The sequence below is a fragment of the Chiloscyllium plagiosum genome, unplaced genomic scaffold, assembly GCF_037043375.1.
Source record: "Chiloscyllium plagiosum isolate Xiang-an unplaced genomic scaffold, Cpla_swu_hap1 HiC_scaffold_2, whole genome shotgun sequence".
Lineage (NCBI taxonomy): Eukaryota > Metazoa > Chordata > Chondrichthyes > Orectolobiformes > Hemiscylliidae > Chiloscyllium > Chiloscyllium plagiosum.
In genome coordinates, this window is record NW_028270140.1 from 30,703,992 (window position 1) to 30,724,951 (window position 20,960).

The 20,960-nt window shown below is 39.6% G+C and overlaps 1 protein-coding gene across 3 annotated transcripts in view; it reads right to left on the bottom strand.

The window, feature by feature from the left end:
- Positions 1–20,960, bottom strand: part of hemgn (hemogen) — a 56,992-nt gene that overhangs the window by 27,065 nt on the left and 8,967 nt on the right. Inside the window, exon 3 of one of the 3 annotated variants that reach the window (XR_015759903.1) lies at positions 17,996–18,011. The exons of the other annotated variants lie outside the window; for them this stretch is intronic. The gene's annotated coding sequence lies outside the window, so the exon portion shown is untranslated. Of the gene's footprint in view, positions 1–17,995; positions 18,012–20,960 lie in introns of those variants that run through there. 3 annotated transcript variants of the gene reach the window in all.

Below are 20,960 nucleotides of genomic sequence, written 5' to 3' on the forward strand. Positions count from 1 at the left end.
TTTGGAGGGTCAGTGTGGACTTGTTGGGTCAAAAGGCCTGTTTCCACGCTGTAGGGATTCTATATATAAAAAAAAGAGTTGGGCTTCTGCAGTTTGGAAATGCTTAGGTTGCTGCCTGTCCCTCAGAGTTTATCACAGGTGTATTCATCTCCAATCCCCAGACTCTGAAATCATTTAAATCAGTGAGAATTTCTCACATCAGTCTTAAAGCCCCTATAAAATGTTATATCATGTTCAATTAGATGCAACTGAATTATTAACATTAAACTAAGAGTCATTGTGGCACAGATGGAGGCTATTCTGCACATAGGTTTCATATTGGTTCTCCATAGAGCAATCCAGTCCGTCCTATTCCCTTGCTTGATCCTGGCAATCATAGAGTCATTGAAATAGACCCTTCAGTCCAACCAGTCCATGCAGCCCTCTCAGTTTATTTCCTTCGAGCGTCTCTCCAACTTTCACTCTCCACGTGCAGTGCATGCCAAGGTATAGGACGCTTCCTCACATCTCACCTGCACTTCTTGCCCAAAACCTTACATCTGTATCCTCCAGCACATCCATGGTTGGCTGATGGAGAACAACCATTATTTTTCTATTTTCTTTAAATGAATTATAATATGATTAACAAAATGTGAAAAAATTGGCTCTGAGAAAATAATTGTATAATCAGAGAGCTGTTAATTCATACATTTTTAAGCTAAATTTTGTTTGCAATAAGTATTTAATATGTTTTTACAGAATATTTTATGCTTCTTCCTTCACCCCCATGTACGTGCTCCAAACTTTAATAAGCTTGATATGAAAATATTTAAAAGTGATTTAATTGGAATGCTTTCTGTTTTCTGTTTGAGTTGAGAGGGTTGCTGGGGGCAGGGGGAGCTGTGAAAATCCTTTAACATGACTGGTTACTTGGGCAGCTTGCAGACATCAAGCTGAAAATCCCCAATAAAGATATGCAGTAATCAGTTACAGTCCCATTGTAGAGTGAGAGAGGTCAATTCTCTCAGCAAGACCTAATCAAAGTCAACTTCATCATTGACTACAAAGTCCAATCTAATGTCAATCATATCTTATTGTTCTATAATTGAACAAGACTGCCCCCTATATGCCAACCTTTTGCTGCTCTGTGAGATGGATTAGTCAAGTAATTTGCGGAGAGTCACCAGAATTATTTTATTCTCACATGTTACAAGGGGCACTTTCTTTTCAATCTTCAGCATTCATCAATTCAGAAATTGTTATTCTGTTACTTGGAAAGCAAGAGGAGTCTGTTGTGATTTTATATTAAAGCAGAAGCATATCTGTGTTAGGGCCTCAACGACTTGGGTTACAGGATAGAAGGTCACATATCCAAATTTTACAGATGACACATAGTTGGGTTTCCTCACTAAGCAGTGTTGATGGAAGTGTTAGATTACAAAATGATTAGATTAGATTACTTACAGTGTGGAAACAGGTCCTTCGGCCCAACAAGTCCACACCGACCCGCCGAAGCGTAACCCACCCATACCCCTACATTTACCCCTTACCTAACACTACGGGCAATTTAGCACAGCCAATTCACCTGACCTGCACATCTTTTGGAGTGTGGGAGGAAACCGGAGCACCCGGAGGAAACCACGCAGACACGGGGAGAACGTGCAAACTCCACACAGTCAGTCGCCTGAGGCAGGAATTGAACCCGGGTCTCTGGCGCTGTGAGGCAGCAGTGCTAACCACTGTGCCACCGTGCCGCCCACTATAGATATTGATAGGTGAAGTGAATGCTGAGCAAAACCATAGGCAAATTTGAGATCATGAATTTTACAGCAAAATGAAAGCCTGAACAGAATACTTTCTAAATGATGAGAAGCTAGAAACAGTGGAGGTGCAGATACATACCTTAGTAAAATGTCATGAACAAAGAACGGAAATCATGAAAAAGGCTGCAGAAACGCTGACCATTCCATGTTCAGAACAAGAATACAATGTCCTAGTAAGCTGGAATATGGTGAGAATCACACCTTAAAACAATATATTGGCCTTGGAACAAATGCAGCATAGACTCTTGTGGGTGAGCACGGCAAATCATTTTGGGCAGATAGACAGGACGTCAACACCATACCATTACCTTAAGGGTCAAAGGTCTTGGCACCATATTTAAATACTACCTCAAAAACCATTCATTCGCTGCAAGAGTGGAGCATCACTCAAGTTCTTGGAGTTAAACACCGGCAGCTAAACATTCTGGCTTTACCCCATCCCTCCCTCAGTCATCCTCCATGTCCTATGCAGCTTGGGTGATTGGCACCCATTAGCAAACAAAGACAAATGTTGCCCAAAGAGGATATGAGCTAGCAGCTACTTGCTCCTAAGTCCAGCAAGTACAATATTATACCTGCTGCATGCTACTTAGATGCGATCAAGAATCAGAAGCAATCAGCATTGATTTCTTGTGGAGAGTTTCATTCGGAAATGGAATTTCATTCTGGTTAGGTGGCCCTTTATGGAGTACTCATGAGATGGAAATATGTCCAATGGGACTCCCAATACTTGCCATTAGAAAGCTCAACCCACCTTTGAAACTTCAAGAATTTAATTATAAATTTTCTTCCCACCTTCTGAACCTGAATTTTGGCCTCATGCTCAATGAAGTTCCCGCACTCTGTTTCTCATTCCCGGGGCAGCACAAGTTTCTGCTCCTGGCCTCCAATGGTTGACTTACCAGAAGATTAGATAAACCACTATGGCATTCACTGGAATTTAGAAATTTCTGTTGATTGAGCAGTCTAGGATTGGGCAATGGGGGAGGCATCATATAAAAATTAAAGCCAGTTTGTCAAGGTGTTTTATATTGAAAAGGTCTCAGAGGTTTGGAGTTCTCTTCTGCAACTGAAAACAGATGCTCAATCAGTTGTAGGTAGATTTTTTTTGTTAACCAAAGGAATTTGGGCATGTGAGTTAAAGTTAGGAAGAAATTAGGTCATAGATGAATGAATGGTAGAACGGGCACTGAAGGCTGAATGGCCCTAACGTCCCTAAGGAGGACACCCAGCATCCCGATCTCTCCATACAGCTGAAATTTTACAGCTTTGGATAAATACTTGCAAAGAAAAAATTGACATGACCATCAGGAAAGAGTAGAGTGGAACTAACTGGGTAGCTCTACAATTCAGTACAACAGTTAAAAGACTTCCTTCTGTCTAGGTCATTCTAATACAAACCAGGATGAGGACTCGCTGAATTGATGGACTTTGCAATAAAATGCCTTTATAGAGTTTATAAGCATAAAGGTTTCAACATTCTAGCCTGTGGTTATTGAGTACCTCAGGTGAAAAGGCATATTTTCCTGTCTGTTAATGTTGAAAGCTCCCTGAAGAGAACCAAGGTTAAGTTTGTCAAGAATTTAAACAAAAAGAAACCTTGAGACGAATCCTAATATCTGTTTGATGTGAGGCCAGACTGTTCACTACCTTCCATGATGTGGAGGAGCCGGTGTTGGACTGCGGTGGACAAAGTTAAAAATCATTCAACACCACGTTATAGTCCTACAGGTTTATTTGGAGGAACAGAGGGATCTTGGGGTCTATGTACATAGATCTTTGAAGGTTGCCACTCAGGTGGATAGAGTTTGTAAGAAGGCCTATGGAGTATTATCGTTCATTAGCAGAGGGATTGAATTCAAGAGTTGTGAAGTGATGTTGCAGCTGTACAGGACTTTGGTTAGGCCACAGTTGGAGTACTGTGTGCAGTTCTGGTCGCCTCACTTTAGGAAAGATGTGGAAGCTTTGGAGAGGGTGCAGAGAAGATTTACCAGGATGTTGCCTGGAATGGAGAGGAAGTCGTACGAGGATAGGTTGAGAGTTCTCGGCCTTTTCTCGTTGGAACGGCGAAGAATGAGGGGTGACTTGATAGAGGTTTATAAGATGATCAGAGGAATAGATAGAGTAGACAGTCAGAAACTTTTTCCCCGGGTACATCAGAGTGTTACAAGGGGACATAAATTTAAGGTGAAGGGTGGAAGGTATAGGGGAGATGTCAGGGGTGGGTTCTTTACCCAGAGAGTGGTGGGGGCATGGAATGCGCTGCCCGTGGGAGTGGTAGAGTCGGAATCATTGGCGACCTTTAAGCGGCATTTGGATAGGTACATGGATGGGTACTTAATCTAGGTTAGAAGTTCGGCACAACATCGTGGGCCGAAGGGCCTGTTCTGTGCTGTATTGTTCTATCTATGTTCTATGTTCACTAGCTTTTGGAGTGCTGCTCCTCCAACCACCTGATGAAGGAGCAGTGCTCTGAAAGCTAGTGCTTCCAAATAAACCTGTTGGGCTATAACCTGGTGTTGTGTGATTTTTAACTTTGTCCACTACCTTCCTGTCACACTTGATCCTATGTTGATCCTTCAATCATATGTTCACATAAGTAGCCCATTTTTCCACCTTTGTTACCTTGCCCAGTAATACACCTCAGTTCATCTGCTGCTCAAACCTACATCCATGCCTGTTCAGCCAATCTGTAGATGTTTTGATGTTTTGAGGTACAGATTTCCAAAGATTCACCATCGTCTGAATGAAGAAATTCCTGTTATTTCAGTCTTCAATGACCTGCTCGGTATCCTGAGATTATATTCCCTTGCTTTTAGACTTAACATCCGTGGAAACATCTTACCTACAAGCACCCTGTCATGTCCTGGTAAGAACTTTGTAAGTTAGATCATTCTTTAAAACTATACAGATTGCAAACTCAGTCTCCTTTGTCTCTCCTCATAAAACAATCCCACCATCTCAAGAGATCAATCTGGTGAAACTCTCGTGCACTCCTTTATTACCTCTAGACTTGACTATTCCAACATACTCCCAGCTAGCCTTCCACATTCTACCTTCCAATAACCTGGTGTTATCCAAAACTCCGTAGCTAATGTCCTGACACGAAGTTTCATTCATCCATCTTCCTTGCACTCACTAACATTCAATGGTTTTTAGATAGGCAAAGTCTCAATTTTACAATTCCCATTCGTGATTTCAAATTCTTCCAATCTCTCATCCATCCTTATTTCTGTAACTTTCTTTAGCCCTACAATCATCCAAGTATCTGTGCACCTCTAATTCTGACATCCCATCTTTAATTGCTCCAGCATTGGTGCCCATGTCTTCAGTTGCTTAGCACGAGAGTTCCTTTCTTAAATCCCTCTGCCACTCTATCCTCCTTTTAGATACTCCACTACAATCAGACCTGATCCCAATTGTTTTATTTCATTTGGCCAGTCTGAGCATAGAGCACTTTGTTCTAGATCATTGCCCTCATGCGCAGCTAGATTTCACTAAGCCCGACTGTAATGCTAAAGCACTTTATTCCTGCCTAAAAAGAAGCAAATTTAATTGCATCATGCATAAGGACCTGAAAAGAGAAAACTAGGCCTGATTTTCCAGCTTCTGATTGCCAATGGCTATCTGAGTCCCTACCCTCTCCACTCTGACATCTTTGATGATTTATATGTATGCAGTCACTATCTTGTGGAAGTAACTGAAAAAATGAGCTCGGTTGATCAATACTTCACTTGCCTCAAGGTTGTGATTCCAATTAAAACTATACTAATGTATCAGTAAATTTTACCTATCCAACTGGCGTTGATTATGTGAAGCATTTTGCATCCGCACTTCAATGAAAAGTCAACAAGTTATATATTATTATCGGCAAAACTATCTCAAATCGTAATACTCTGCCATGAGAGAAAGAAAAACTTTTCTTTGTTAGATTTGCACTACTTCATCTGATTATCTGAGTGTCTCAGGTTCAGTGCAGGTCAACTTGCTTTACAGGAATAAAAAAGTCAATCTTTCTGACAACATATCTAGGTACTGAAACCTGTGTGAAAATGAACTGGGGCAGAATAAAATTAAAAAGCTGAACTGTTCAAGGGTGACGTTAGGAAAAGCTACATCGCACAAAGCCAAGTGGAAATCTGCTGAAACTCTCCATAAATTTATCTACTGGCCAGTGTTAAATGGACAAATTACAATGAATGATATACCTAGTGGAGATCATTCATACAATAGTTATATGAGGGCAAGGGCTGGAATAATCCACCTTGGCAAAATGTTTTAATTTGATTAGTAACTTCCCTTGAAGGTATTTTTCTTGTTGGCTATTAATTGATTAATTTGTTAGTTTGTTTCATTGGTTACTAAAAGTTCTTTTTATACTACGACACTATGGAGTCATCACCTTTTCAATCAGATATTTAGTCTGATGCAGTCTGATGCAAAAGAAAGTTATGATGGCTCACAGACTCCCAGGCAACCTGTATTTTTGTGGACTTCAGGCTGTGTTTATATGGAAAAGCATTAAGCCAGATTATAGCCTATTCAAAAAAGGAGCTGCTTCTTAAAATGTTTTCACTTCAGCCCCATACTCCTGAACTTTGGGCACTTGGTGCACAGAGGGGAGAGGGAGGAGCATGAATAGAATAGAGAACATCCTGTGGGTCTAGCCAAGTTAAGCATTAACAGATCCAGCTAGTGTGTGGTTGAGGGGAGTCATCAGACCCAATTGCTTGGCTCCCTTCTATGGTAATGTCCATATCCAGTTGTCCCTGGAGAGTGAGCATGCCACGTCCATTAGTGCACTTGAGGCCTTCCACAAATGGTGGACACTACAGGAGTTTCTTCACTTAGTGACATCTTAATTTAGTAGGATTCCTTTAAATTTTTATTGTTCTTTTGTTAGGGTGCACTGTCAGGAGGCTATCAATGTATTCACATGTTCTTCATTTACTCAAAGATAAATGAAGAGACACTTTAGCTCTGCTGTTGTATGGGTCTTTAATTGTACATTGTTTAGTACTCTGCATTGTGGCTATATCAAGGAAGTACCAGAAAATTCAAACATTAAATCTGTTTCTCTTTTCAAAGATGCTGCTAGGCCTCCTTTGTCTGTTCACAGGATAATATATTGCTGGAGAGTTCATAATGCAGAAGGCTTGATTCCTGATCTGAAATGTAAAATCAAATCCACTGTGGTTGCTAGTGATTTAAATATATAAATACTTGTTGATAATGGTATGTGTAGTAGAGTTAGGAGCTGTATATGCAAAAATCTTCACTTTTATGAGTAAATCTAAACCAAAGTAAAATTTGAATTCTGGTCACCTACTTCACGAACTGCCTGCCAAGAATTTACAGCCAGGTTAATTCAAGACCTTACAACTGAGATTGCTAGACTTTGGGTAAGCAAAAGAATAGTGAGGATGATGGAACTAAGACAGGTAGATGGATTCAAGATTCAGATCAGTTATGATCTCACTGAATTGCGGCTGAATGGCATTCTCATGTTTCTGTGTTCTGGGATATTCCTGATGAAAACCCTGAAGAAAGTGCAAAGAGAAAATCATTTGAGGAGGGAAGCCAATTAAATAGGCAAGGCACAGGAGCAGGAAGATTTTCCATGATATGTCCCCATGTTCTCTGAAAACTAAACATAAAACATTTGTGATCAGATTGTGTTTTCATTGAATTCAATCATGAAACAGTAAAAACACAGAAGGAGTTCATTTGGCCTGTTGCATTCTTGCCAGGTCTCCATAAGATCTGCTCAGTGAATCCTGCTCCCCTGCCTGTAGTTCTGTAATTTACTGAACAGTAAATAATAAATAGGTAATAGTACCGAAGAAATATGCTCCTAAGCTAGTTTGAGTAGAAGAGTCAAGGAAAATCGACATTTCGGTCAAAAGCCCTGCCCAAAACATTAATTTTCCTGCTCCTTGGATGGTGCCTGACCTGCTGTGTTTTTCCAACATCACACCCTTGACTCCAATCTCCAGCATCTGCAGTCCTCACTTTTGCCGAGTTTGAGCAGCCCTTGCCAAGAAGTTTCAGTATAAATACAATGTTGGGATCTGCCCGAACACAACTGGAGTCAATAGGAATCAGGGATAAAACTATCTATTGGTTGGAGTCATACTTAGCACAAGTGCTTATGGTTGTTGTAAGTCAGTCATCTGAGCTCCATGACATCTTTGCAGGTGTTCCTCAGATAATGTCCTAGGCCCAAGTATCTTCAGCTGCTTCATCAATTACATTCCCTCCAACACAAGGTCAGAAATGGAATATTCACTGATGATTGCATAATGTTCAGCACCATACGCAATTCCTCAGATACTGAAATAGACTATGTCCATCCGCTTGGCACACCAGCCTCATTCCTGAAGAAGGGCTTATGCCCGAAACGTCGATTCTCCTGCTCCTCGGATGCTGCCTGGCCTGCTGTGTTTTTCCAGCACCACATTTTTCAACTCTGGATTCAGCATCTGCAGTTCTCACTTTCTCCTATGTCCATATGCAGCAAGAGCTATACAACATATGGATTTGAGTTGAAAATGGCAAGTAACATTTGTGCTAAACACTAAATGCCAGACAATGACCATCTCCCATAAGAGACAATCTAACCATGATCCTTTTATATTCAGTGGCATTTCCCTCACTAACCTCCCCCTTACCACTGATCAGAAACTGGACTCGTCATATAAATACTGTCGCTACAAAAGCAGATCAGAGGCTGGGAATTTTGCAGTGTATAACTCACCTCCTGGCTCCCCAAAGCCTGTCCACTATCGACAAGGCACAAGTCAAAAATCTGATGGAATAGTCTCCATTACCTGGATGAGCGCAGCTCCAACAACATTCAAGAAGCTCAACACCATCCAGGCCTACTTGACTGCATTCCACGTATCAACTTGGTCGTCATTCAGTCATTCTGTCACTGAAGTACAGTGACAGCAATATAAATCATCTCTAAGACAGACTGCTGAAATTAACAAAGCTCCTTAAACAAACTCTTCCCATTCCAAAACATTACCACCTAGAAAGACAAGGGCAGATGCATGGGAATGCTATTATCTGTAAATTTCCCTTCAAACCACACACTATCCTGACTTGGAATTATCTTGTTGTTTGTTCAGTGTCACTGAGTCAAAACCTTGCACTACCTCCCTAACAGCACTGTGAGTACTGTATACCTACATGAAATGCATTGCAAAGTTTCAAAATGGCAGCTCACCACAACACTCTCAAGGCCAATTTAGAATAAATAATGCTGGCCTAGCCAAAGCCACCCACATAAGATGTACACCATAAGACAGGCACCTATGATAATTAGTGATGATTTGGAGGAGGTTGAGATGGTTCATGCATTTGGCAGATCTGAATGAAGATGTTTGCAAGTGCTTCAGCCTTATCTTTTGCATTGATGTGTCAGGCTCCCACATTATTGAAGTTGGTGATATTTGTGGAGCCTCCTCCTGCAGTCAGTTGTTTAATTGTTTACCAGCATTGGATGTGACAGAATTATAGAGTGTAGATTTGATTTATTGGTTGTGAAATTGCTTAGCTCAGTCTCTCACTTGCCACATATGCTGTTTGTCATCCAGGTGGTCCTGTGTTGTAGTGTCACCTCATGTTTTAGTATGCCTGGTGGCTATCTGTTGGACCATGATGTTGAAGACTGTGTTGGACACCCAGAGCACCTCATGGATGCCCAGTCTTGAGCTGCTATACTTATTTGAAGTCTATCCCATTCAGCATGGTGATAGTGCCACATAACATGATGGAGGGTCACCCTATGGGGTCATGTTCCAGAGAAGTTAGGAAGAAGTGTCTGAAACTTATCTCAGTAACTGCAAGGTAGAGGTTGGAGTGGCAAATAACAGCATCTCATCAGCAGTTTTGATAACACTGTCAGGATTAGACATGATAGAGTGGAAGGCAACAAGTTTAAATGGAGCAAGTGAAAGGAGCAGAAAAACTAAGATGGCTTTATCACGCTAACAGTTCTTAACGAAAAGATCAAGACCAGATGGGATGGTCAAATGTAGGGATGCAGGTCTGGCAGAATATTGGAGGCTGGTAAAAGGGACTATTGTCCGGGGGAGAACTCTGGCCCAAGAAAGGGAGTACTGTTACAAGGAGATCTTTCTCTTGAAGGTACCATTTCCAATTTTCCTTTCCTGCCTGGATTTGTTTGTTAAAATAACCTGATACCCTCTCTACAGCTGATTGTGTTCTTTAAAATGGAGACTGCCAGGCAGACTGGCAGGTGTAAATTTGAGGAGCAGGAATGGCTATATCATGCTAACCATTCTCAATGAAAAGATCGTACGCTGCCTGACCTGCTGTGCTTTTCCAGCATCAACTCTGATCTCCAGCATCTGCAGACCTCACTGTCTCCTGGTAGGTGTAAATTACATCGTTTCACCATTCCATTAAGTGGAATGAAAACCCCTAGAATTCATGAAAAACCACATCTCCTATAAAAATTCACAATGCCTGAAGACTTTCATGATGTTTTTGAGGTGAGATGTCAAGATACAAATACTTGTTTTTGAAGCAATGACTGCTACAGACATGAACCAACAGAGTCTCTCTGGAATGTACAAATAAGCAGAATATTTCCAGGGCTTTTCAACAAATAAAGAGAGACAATAAGTCTATTCTGATGACAGGCTGAGAAGTCATATGCTGCCCCTCTCTCTCTCTTTGGAAGTGGTGTACACAATTCTGCAGGAGTGGACATCCTGAGAGAAAAGTGGCTGTGAACCAAGAATCTTTTAAAATATGGAAATCTGCTCTCTCCAACTGCATGGAGGTGAACAGCTGAAGTGAATGGATGTAACATTGAATTTACTACATTAAGACCAGTCAAGGAATTACATACTGTATACTCCTTTTGTTTTAACTTCCATGGACTGTAAAATCCTTGTAGCTTTGCTTCTTATTTAACCAATCCTACTTGCATATGTGTTAGCCCAGATGCATGTAAGTGACTAGAGGCACAGTGTTGCATAATCTCATCTTTCTTAGCTCAGGAAAATGAGTTTCAATAAACTTGTCTTGCTCTTTGTTTGATCTAAGGAAACATGCCCAAGTAAGTTCTTCATGCCTTACAATATAATGGGATACTTGCAGAATTGGCAAAGAACATCCATGAGAAATTCTGGCAAAAACCTGTTCAGTCAAATGAGGAGAGGGAGAATTTGAGGAGTCATGTCATCTGTCCTCACCTGGTCATCACAGCATGGAGGTGAAGGTGAAAGAAGAAAAGCTCAATATTGAGCTGTGCCTGAAAATCATTGAGGTAAGGGTGCATGGAATAAATCTAAGTATACAGCTTGTTCCGCTATAATGCGTGCTTCATTAACACAAATTTGCTGTGATGCAATTGATGAATTGGGGCCATTGGTTCTTAAAGCACAAACTTTTATAATGTGTGTTGGCTGTAACGCAATTACATCGCCAACACTTTAAGCACTGTTTCTAAAGCGTGATTTTTCTATAATGCTGGGTTGCAGAAGAACACAACTAACACATTATAGAAGAACTACCTGTAGATTCCTCAGTGTCAGAGCTTGCAAGGTCAGAGGGTATAGTGAATACACAGCAAAAAGTAGGATTAGAAGTATGGTAGAGTCCGAGGGAAGAAACTTTGACAGGATCTGGAAAAGAGCTGGTATGCACAAGTTGTTCATGTTTATGTTCCTTAATGCTGGAAAGGAATAGAAAAATGTTTTATTAAGGTGCTGGATGAGATGAAGGATGAAATCAACAAGTAGAGGAGGACAATTCTAAGAGAGGGTGAGTCAATGCGAGAGGGGTCAAGTGTGCATATGTGACAGCATATGACACTGAATGTGGACCTTGGAATGCGGCACTCTGACAAACATTGCACACCCAGGTTCAATTCCAGCCTTGGGCGACTGTCTGTGTGGACTGTCTGTGTCTGCGTGGGTTTCCTCTGGGTGCTCCAGTTTCCTCCTACAGTCCAAAGATGTGTAGGTTAGGTAAATTGGTCATGCTAAATTGCCTGTAGAGTTAGCTGCATTAGTTAGGGGAATGGGTCTGGGTGGGTTACTCTTCAAAGGGTCGGTGTGGACTAGTTGGGCTGAAGGGCTTGTTTCCACACTGTAGGGAATCTAATCTAATCCCACTGATACATTTAATCCTGGGTGGATTTGAAACGTGAAAGAGGAAATTTCAACTGGAATTTATGTGGAGTAAGTCGAAGCTACAGCCAGTCACTGAGGAAGGAGATGTGGCTATGAGATCAAGATCTTGTAAATACCTTAGACATGAGGAAGGAAACAGAAAGTGACAAAAATGAAAGAGGCAAACAAACATCTAGTTTCTGAGAAGAGTAGAACTTCTTCAAGATAAGACACTCCTGGAACTGCAGAGAGACATGGGAGTCCTCATCTGTGAATCACAAAAATGGGCATCCAAGTTCAACAGGTTATAGGGAAAGTAAATGGAATATTGCCCTTTATTTGAAAAGGAGTGCAGTATAAGGTGGAGATGTTTTGTTAAAATTAAATAAAGCACTAATCAGACCACAGCTGGAACAGTGAACAGCTTTGGGCCCCTTATTTGTGGGAAGATATATTGGCATTGGAGGCAGTCCAGAAAAGGTTCACTCAGCTGATACTAGATATGGAGGGGGTGTCTTATGAGAAGACTCTGAGTAGGATAGGCCTGTACTCATTTGAGTTGAAAAGAATGGAAAGTGACCTTATTGAAACATACAAAAGTTTTTAGCAGACCTGACAGGATAGATATAGAAAGGTTGTTTCCCCTTGTGGGAGAGTCTCAGGCCAGAAGGCATAATTTCAGAATAAAGGGGTCACACATTTAAGGCAAAGTTGAGGAAGAATTTTTTTCTTTCAGAGTGTAGTGAATCTGCAGAATTCTTTCCTACAGAGAGCTTTCGAGACTGGGTCATTAAATATATTCAAGGCTGACAGACAGATTTTTAATCAGTGAGGGAATCAAGGGTTATAGGGAAAAGGCAGGAAAGTGGAGTTCAGGATTATTAGATCAGCCATGATCTCAATGAATATTGGAGCAGATTCAGTGGGCTGAATTGCCTCCTTTGACTAATGGGTTTATTTCATTCAACTACCCAGATCTCCATACTCCTGCACTCTGCAATTTTAATAGCTCCACCATTGGCCTACATCCCTTTAGCCTAGTTCCCAAGTCTGGAAGTTATTCCTAAACTCACTTGCTCCTTTCATCACACATTAAGGTCACCCTTTGGTCACCAATTTATGGCTCATTGCAACATTTTACTTAATATTGTCCTGTGAATTACTTTGGTTGGTTTACTATATAAAATCTAGTAATATGTAAGTTATATATATATGTATAGTACATACTATATATAAGTATAGTAAAATATAAAGGCTGTTGAACCTCCAGTGGTACAAGGGATACTAATATGTTGACTCCCATTCCTGTAACACTGATGAACAGATGACTTCACTGTACTTTCAGTTTCCAGGCTGGTGAAGAGATTGGGTTGAAACAGATATATTTATCTGGCACAGCAAGTTCTTTTCCAAATTTATTTCACATATTTGAAAAGTAACTATAACTACTGTAATGTTATTTTGATATCTTTAGTTGAAAACACAATAATGCCTTTGTAATTGTCATGCTCACAAAGCAAATATTTTCCAAGATTTCTTCAACTGATTGGCTGTAACAATGGTACCTATTTCATGGCATTGTGAATTTTCTAACTACATTTACAATATGTATTAATTTACCACAATTTCAATGTAAAACATCCCATGATAAATCACATTGGAGGAAGAATTATCAAATAAAATTTAACCACAAGCCACATAAAGACATATTAAGACAGATGATTATCTCTCAAAGAGGTAGGTTTTAAGGAGGATCTTAAATAGGAGAGAGAAAGAAATACAGAGGTTTAGGAAAGGAATTCTAGAATCCAGAATCGAGGCAACTGAAGGGATGGCTTTTGGGATGAGTAAAATTAGAGTCAGTACAAGAAACCACAGAATATAGTTTTATTCATTATAAAATATTGGGAGTGGATCAAAAGACCTGCACACCACTAAATACATTTAAAATGGAGTCAATTATAGAGCAGGTCCATTCCCCATCCAATGTGGTTATTATTTGTTTACTTTCTAATTTTCTGGAACTCAGTTTTAAACTGTAATACATTTTTGTTGAATAAATCGTATTAAGCAATACACAACTATGGTAGGTAGCTGGGATTAAGATACAGGTGAGCTGGGATCAACTTGAATTGTAAAACAGGCTTGATGTACTGGATTGATTGATCCTGTTCCTATGTTATAAAAAGACTATTCAGAACACATTGTGTTGGTGTTTCTCCCTGACAAAGCCATTGTTTACCTAGGCATTAGTCAGGCAGTGCCTTCCGAGATTAAGAACTACCTGACATATCCAACTTGTCTTTTTGGGTTCAATTAATTAACAAAGACCTAGTGTTATCTGGACGCAGATTTCCCTATGATCTGTACAAATCTGCACCAAGGATTGTGGGCAAAGAATAGTTCTTTGTCGAAGGCTATATTAGAGTCTTGCATGTGGATCTGATTTTAATTCATTCAAAACCCTCTTATTCATTGCTGCTCCTTGTCGCAAATCTTGCGAGAAGATCTTGTGACATAGTGCTATGTTGGTTAGGGTCTTGTCACACAGTCACTGTAGCTTGTCTGTAATCATTCTGTAACACCCATCACTCAACTACAACGAGAGTAACACCTCCAACTGCTGCCCCCTACTTTGTGCTCTAGAAGAGATCTCTGTAGCTTTTCAGCTCTGATCAAATGGCTAAAATGCTGACTTTTTTTTCAGGATGTTAATTTTTGAGATAATTTAAAATTTCAAATGCCTTTTTTTTTGTCTTATGGTTTTTTTTTGGACAGACTTTTTGGTTAAATTCCACAATTCAAAAGCCTTTATTTTCTCCTGTAGATTTTACAATATGAGTATTTCAACTAAAGGTAGACAGAGGGAAAAGTGATTTATAATTTTTAACTCTTGAGCTACCTTAGATAAGGAGTATTCCCTGGTAACTTGTCTCTGCTGCGTTCAAGACATCAAATTTTACAAATGTTTAAAGTTTGGGTTGTGTAAGTTTTACATTACCATCCCACAGAGGAAATTGCATGAATATGCTACCACCCTCTAAAACAAACTGCTTATTATTAATTAACCTTGGCTGCGTTATAAACATCCCAAGTATTTTAAGGGTCTGTGACTTATATTTCTTTGGAAAATATGCCTTTCCCCACTTAAGGAAGTGTATAAGATATTAGGAATCATCGAGTTTTGAGAAGATTTGTAGCTCAGGTTGCAGTTCTGGATGTAGGTGTGCTCACTGAGCTGGAAAGTTCATTTTCAGTTGTTTCGTCACCATACTAGGTAACATTCTCAGTGAACCTCTGGATGAAACACTGCTGATATGGCCCACTTTCTATTTATGTGTTTAGGTTTCCCTGGGCTGGTGATGCCATTTCCTGTGGTGACATCATTTCCCACGGTGACATCATTTCCTGTTCATTTTCTCAGTGGATGGTAAATGGGATCCAAGTCAATGTGTTTATTGATAAGAGTTCCGGTTGGAATGCCATGTTTCTAAGAATTCTTGTGCATGTCTCCGTTTGCCTTGTCCCAGGATGGATGTGTTGTCCTAGTCGAAGTGGTGTTCTTCCTCATCTGTAAGTAAGGATACTAGTGAGAGTGGGTCATGTCTATTTTTGGTAGTTGATGTTCATGTCTCCTGGTGGCTAGTTTTCTGCCTGTTCGTCCAATGTAGTATTTGTTACAGTTCTTGCAAGTATTTTGTAAATGTTGTTTGTTTTGCTTGTTGTCTGTATAAGGTCTTTCAAGTTCATTAGCTTCTGTTTTAGTGTGTTGGTGGGTTTGTGGGCTACCATGATGCCAAGACGTCTGAGTAGTCTTGCTGTTATTTCTGGGATGTCGTTAATGTAGGGGAGAGTTTGTTGCTGAGAAATCGGCGGACTGTGTTCATTGGGTACTCATTCTTTTTGAATACACTGTACAGGTGATTTTCCTCTGCTCTCATGTTTCCTCTATGCTGCAGTGTATGGTGGCTTGTTGAAATAATATTCTAAAGCAGCTTCATTTGTGGATATTGCGATGATTGCTTCTGTACTTCTGTATTTGGTCCGGATGTGTTGTTTTCCTGTAGGCGCTGGTTTGAAGTTCCCAATTGGCTGTTTGGTCTACTGCGACATCTAGGAATGGCAGTTTGTTGTTGTTTTTCTCCTCTTTAGCAAATTTTATGCAGTAATGGTATTATTGATGGTCTTGAAGGTTTCCTCTAATTTGTTTCGTTTAGTGATTACAAAGGTGTCATCCATTTAGTGGACCAAAGTTTGGGTTTGATGGCCGGTAGAGCTGTTTGTTCAAGTCTCTGCATTACTGCCTTTGCTAAGAACTCTGATATTAGAGATTCCATGGGTGTCCTGTTGGTTTGTCTGTAGGTTTTGTTGTTGAAGGTGAAGTGGGTGATAAGGCATAGGTCCACTAGCCTGACAATATTGCTGATGAAGTTGGTAGTGTTTGGTGTATGTGTCTTTGGTTCTTCTAATAGTGTAGTAAGCGTTTTCTTGGCCAGTTTGATTTTGGTAGATGTGAATAGGGCTGTTACGTCAAAGGAGACCATTATTTCACACTCTTCTATCTTGCTGTTTTTGATGTTGTTCAGGAATGCTTGGATGGAGTGGTGTGAGTCTCCTACTGAGTGTTTTAGTCTCTAGTGTAGCTCCTTGGCCAATCTATAAGTTGGTGTTCCAAGGAGAGAGACTATGGATCTGAGGGGGGCTACTGGTTTGTGAATTTTGGGTAATCTGTAGAACTATGGTGTGTTGGATCCGTCTGGTTTCATTTTTTGGAAGTTAGTCTTATTTATTTCTCCAGATTTCTGAAGTTATTTGAGTAGGGCTGTGATTCAGTTCTCTAGTTCTGGGGTCGGGTCTATTGCCACTTTTTGGTAAATGTTGGTATCTACAAGTAGTGCATTCACTTTGTCAAAGTAGTCTTTTTGAATTAAAACGGCTGTCGTGCATCCTTTGTCTGCAGGTAGGATGACAATGATTTTATCTTTTTTTAGTCCTTCTTGTGTATTGAGTATGTTTCCTTCCTTTTTCCTGCTTAACGTTGGTGTGACTGCCTGTCTGATGGTTTGCTGGATTTCTTCTGTGAGCTGGCTGTCTTTCAGTGTTGTTTCTAATGATGCTAAGAAATCTTTCTTGTCCACATCCTGGAAGTTGTAATTTAATCCTCTTACTAAGACAGCTTTTTCAGTATGTTAAGGGTCCGTCAGTTAAGTTTTTTTATCTATGCTTCTGTGCTGTTTGTGTTGTCATTATGCGTATGTTTGTCTAGTTTTTTTCTGCATGTCTAGTTTTTTTCATTTTCTGTGTTTGTCGCTGTTTAATGTCTATGGCTTATTGTATTGTGTCTGTTCATTCATGGTCCATTGCATTAGTGAGTAAAGATTTTTGGTGCAAAATTTCCCGGTTGTATTTATGGAGTCTGTTGTGGACATTGTTAATCATTTCTCTAAGCATTCTGCGGCCATTTTGCTCTGCTATTCGTTTGGCTAGTGGGGTGTTAAGGGGAGGGTTGTATTTAAGACATCGATGTAGTACCTGTTTCCTTGAGCATTTGTGCAAAAAATACAGCTGTTTGCAGGTGGCGCTCTGTCCGATGGCATTGGTTTCCCAATTTTGGACCAGTTTTAGCATATTGCGCACATTGGTGTTAGCGAGTTTTGAGAAGATTTGTAGCGCAAGTTGAGGTTTTAGAAGTAGATTTGCTCGCTGAGCTGGAAGGTTCATTTTCAGACATTTCGTCACCAACAGAGACTTGCACGAGAATTCCTAGAAGCATGGCATTCCAACCGAAACTCTATCAACAAACACATTGACTTGGATCCCCTTTACCACCCCCTGAGAAAAAGAACAGGAAATGACATTAGCACAGAACTGACATCACCATAGGAAATGACATCACCAACCCTAGGAAACCTAAACACATAAATAGAAAGAGGGCCATACTACCAGTGCTTCATCCAGAGGCTCACTGATGATGTTACCTTGTATGGTGATGAAACCTCTGTAGACAAACTTTCCAGCTCAGTGAGCAAACCTACATCCATTAGGAATCATTTCAGTTCTAACAGAAAAAGTTAAATAAGACAATTTACTAATTTTGTAATTTAATTAACATAAATTAACAAGCAATATACTTTAAGTCAATAAGTAAATGGTCATACTAAACACTATTAAAAGATGCAATAACGAGTACAATAGAATGCAGTTTAATTTAATTTATGACTTTCAAGTATATCTAAGAATGTCTAGGAATATCTAAGAACAGTAACAATAGAATATCTAACAATGCTAATAGAACATTTGTCAACATTAAAGTTTTGCCTTACAGTCCTGAACAAGTGACTTCTTTTCTACAGAAATCTGTGTGTTGGGGCAGGTGGGAATATTGTTTGAAAAATCTTATGAGGTATCTATTACTGCTGAAATTTCAGTGAAAGTGTTTTTTAAATATTGACTCCTCCTCCTTTGCAAATGTGAGTGTCAGTATGGGTTCCTCCCAATTTCATGTGATATCATATCATTTACATTATTCCTTAATTAGTCAGTGAAGTTTCCTTTATGAAGTTGTCAGTTTTTACTTAGTCAATTTATTTGTGATGTTTTATACTCCTTTCATCTCTCTGTTAGTCTTTCAATCTTCAAAGAATACTTTGTTAAACATTTATCAGTAAAGATGTTTTGTTTTTTAATCTGGATATTCCTCTCATCTCTCTCTTAATCTTTCAATCTTAAATTAATCCTTCATTAAATGTTTATCAGTAAAGATGTTTAATTTCTCTGGGGAGGGTCTTCATGAGTGTTGTCTTATCCTGGTTTCTAATGGGATTCATGTGATAAGCATTTTTACTCTTTTTATCAGTTAAATGGTTTCAGTATTTCTTTATAATTAGCATTTACTTTTACGTACAGATGGTTTTCCAGGCCTTCATTTTAGTGATTATACTATTGTTTATTCATTTTTTCTTGTCTGTGCCAAGCACAAATTTAATTAGTAGTAGACTAAACACATGCATGTCCCCTTTTAGGCATATTCTTTTCCAGCTAACTGTGATGGAATTTTTCATGGTTAACTCCTATAAGAATCTTTCTTTTTAAATGTTTTAATTTCATATCAATGTCTGTTCTATTTAATCAGTTATATTTACTTCTTAATAAAATCTATAATTCTCACCAAATGTTGTTACAGGGGTCCCCAGTCCCATGTTTGGAGCAATGGGTGTCATTCAAAAAAGAAATAGAGAGAGTACAAGTCCAACATGTTCCTATCACAGTGAAGGGTTGGGCCAACAGGTTCAGGGAACACTAGATGTCAAGAGTGAAACAGGATTGCATAAGAGAAAAAAGGACATTTATGTCATACATACTAAGGGCTCAAAACAGCAGAAACCCTGGAGAAGCATAGAAAATGCAGGAAAACAAAAACCATATAACACCACTTAATAAGACAAGAACCTTGATGTTGTAGATAGTATATTAGTACAGACACGGGATTACCAGAATCAATAGAAAATAGAGAATTGAGATAAAGGGGCATTTTCAGGATGGCTACCTTAGCCAGTGGAGTGCCACAATTATTTACAATGTATACTGATGATCCAGATGAGGGACCTGAATTACCAAGTTTACAGATGACACAAAAGTAGTTTGGAAGGCAAGTAGTAAGGATCACACAGAGTCGACACAAGGATATAGACAGGTTAGATAAGTGGGAAAAAACTTGGCAGATGACATTTTTTCTCCAAGACAGTTGTCAATCTTTAAATTCTTTACTGCAGAGGGCTTGTCAAGGTGGGTCATTAGTTATTTTCAAAACTGTGATGGACAGATTTTTGATCATTAAGGGACTCAAGGAAATGAGAATAAGTCAGGAAAGTTGAGTAGTATCAGATCAGCCATGATCTCATATAATGTTGGAGCAGATTTGATAGGTTGAATAGCTTATTTCAGCTTCAACATCTTAGGGTCTAATGAAACCCTCCTGGCAGGTAAAATAAAGGAAAAATCAAATATATCTTATACATTTATCAAGGGCAAGAGGATAATCAGGGAAACATAGCACACATTAGTTACCAAAGTGATATTGTGTGTTTAGAGCCTGAAGATATGAGGCATTAAATGAGTACTTTGGATCTATATTCACAAGAGAGAAGGGCGATGTAATGTAGAAAACAGGGTGGAAGAACTGCTGATTTATTTGAATAAATTAGCATTAAGAGGGAGGTGGTACTAGTGATTTTAGATGGCTTAAAAGTGGATAAATCCCCAGCCCCAATTGAGGTGTCTCCTAGGTGACTGTGTGATGTAAGGAAGAAGATTGCAGGGACTCTGAAGAATGATAGGGGTGAATCAGGAAACTACACACCAGTGCGTCTACCATCAGTGCTAGGGAAATTATTGGATAAAGTGCTGAGGGACAGAATTAATTTCCACTTGGCGAGGCAAGGATTAATCAAAGATAATCAGTATGGCTTAATCAGGGGAAGATCACATTTGGCAGGTTTGGTTGAGATTTTCCAGGAGGTGACTAGATGTGTGAATGAAGGTAGTGCAGTGAATGTAATCTACATGGATCTTAGTCAGGTTTTGACAAGGTCTGACATGGAACACTGGTCAGGGATATCAGAACTAATATTTGCTTGAAGCAGCACCGCCATGTGGAGGATCTATATACACCAGTCGGTGATAGATGTATTGAAATCTGTTCTTGGAAGCTGTTGCCGCATGTGGACCTCAGGGGTCTGTGTAAAGGCAGGAAAACTTAGAGGAGATGAGGTCTGAACCTATGGAATCCAGGCCAATTTGAAAAATTGATTCCAAACTTGGCTTATTAGCAGGAAGGGTGATGGTCTAAGGGTGCTTTTGTGAAGGTAAACCAATGTCCAGTGGTGTACCACAGGATTCAGTGCTGGGTCGCTTGCTGTTTGTTGTGTACATTAATGGTCTAGATATGAATGTAGGACTTCTGATCAGTAAAGTGGGGGTGTGGTAAATAGTGAGCAAGAAGGCTTTA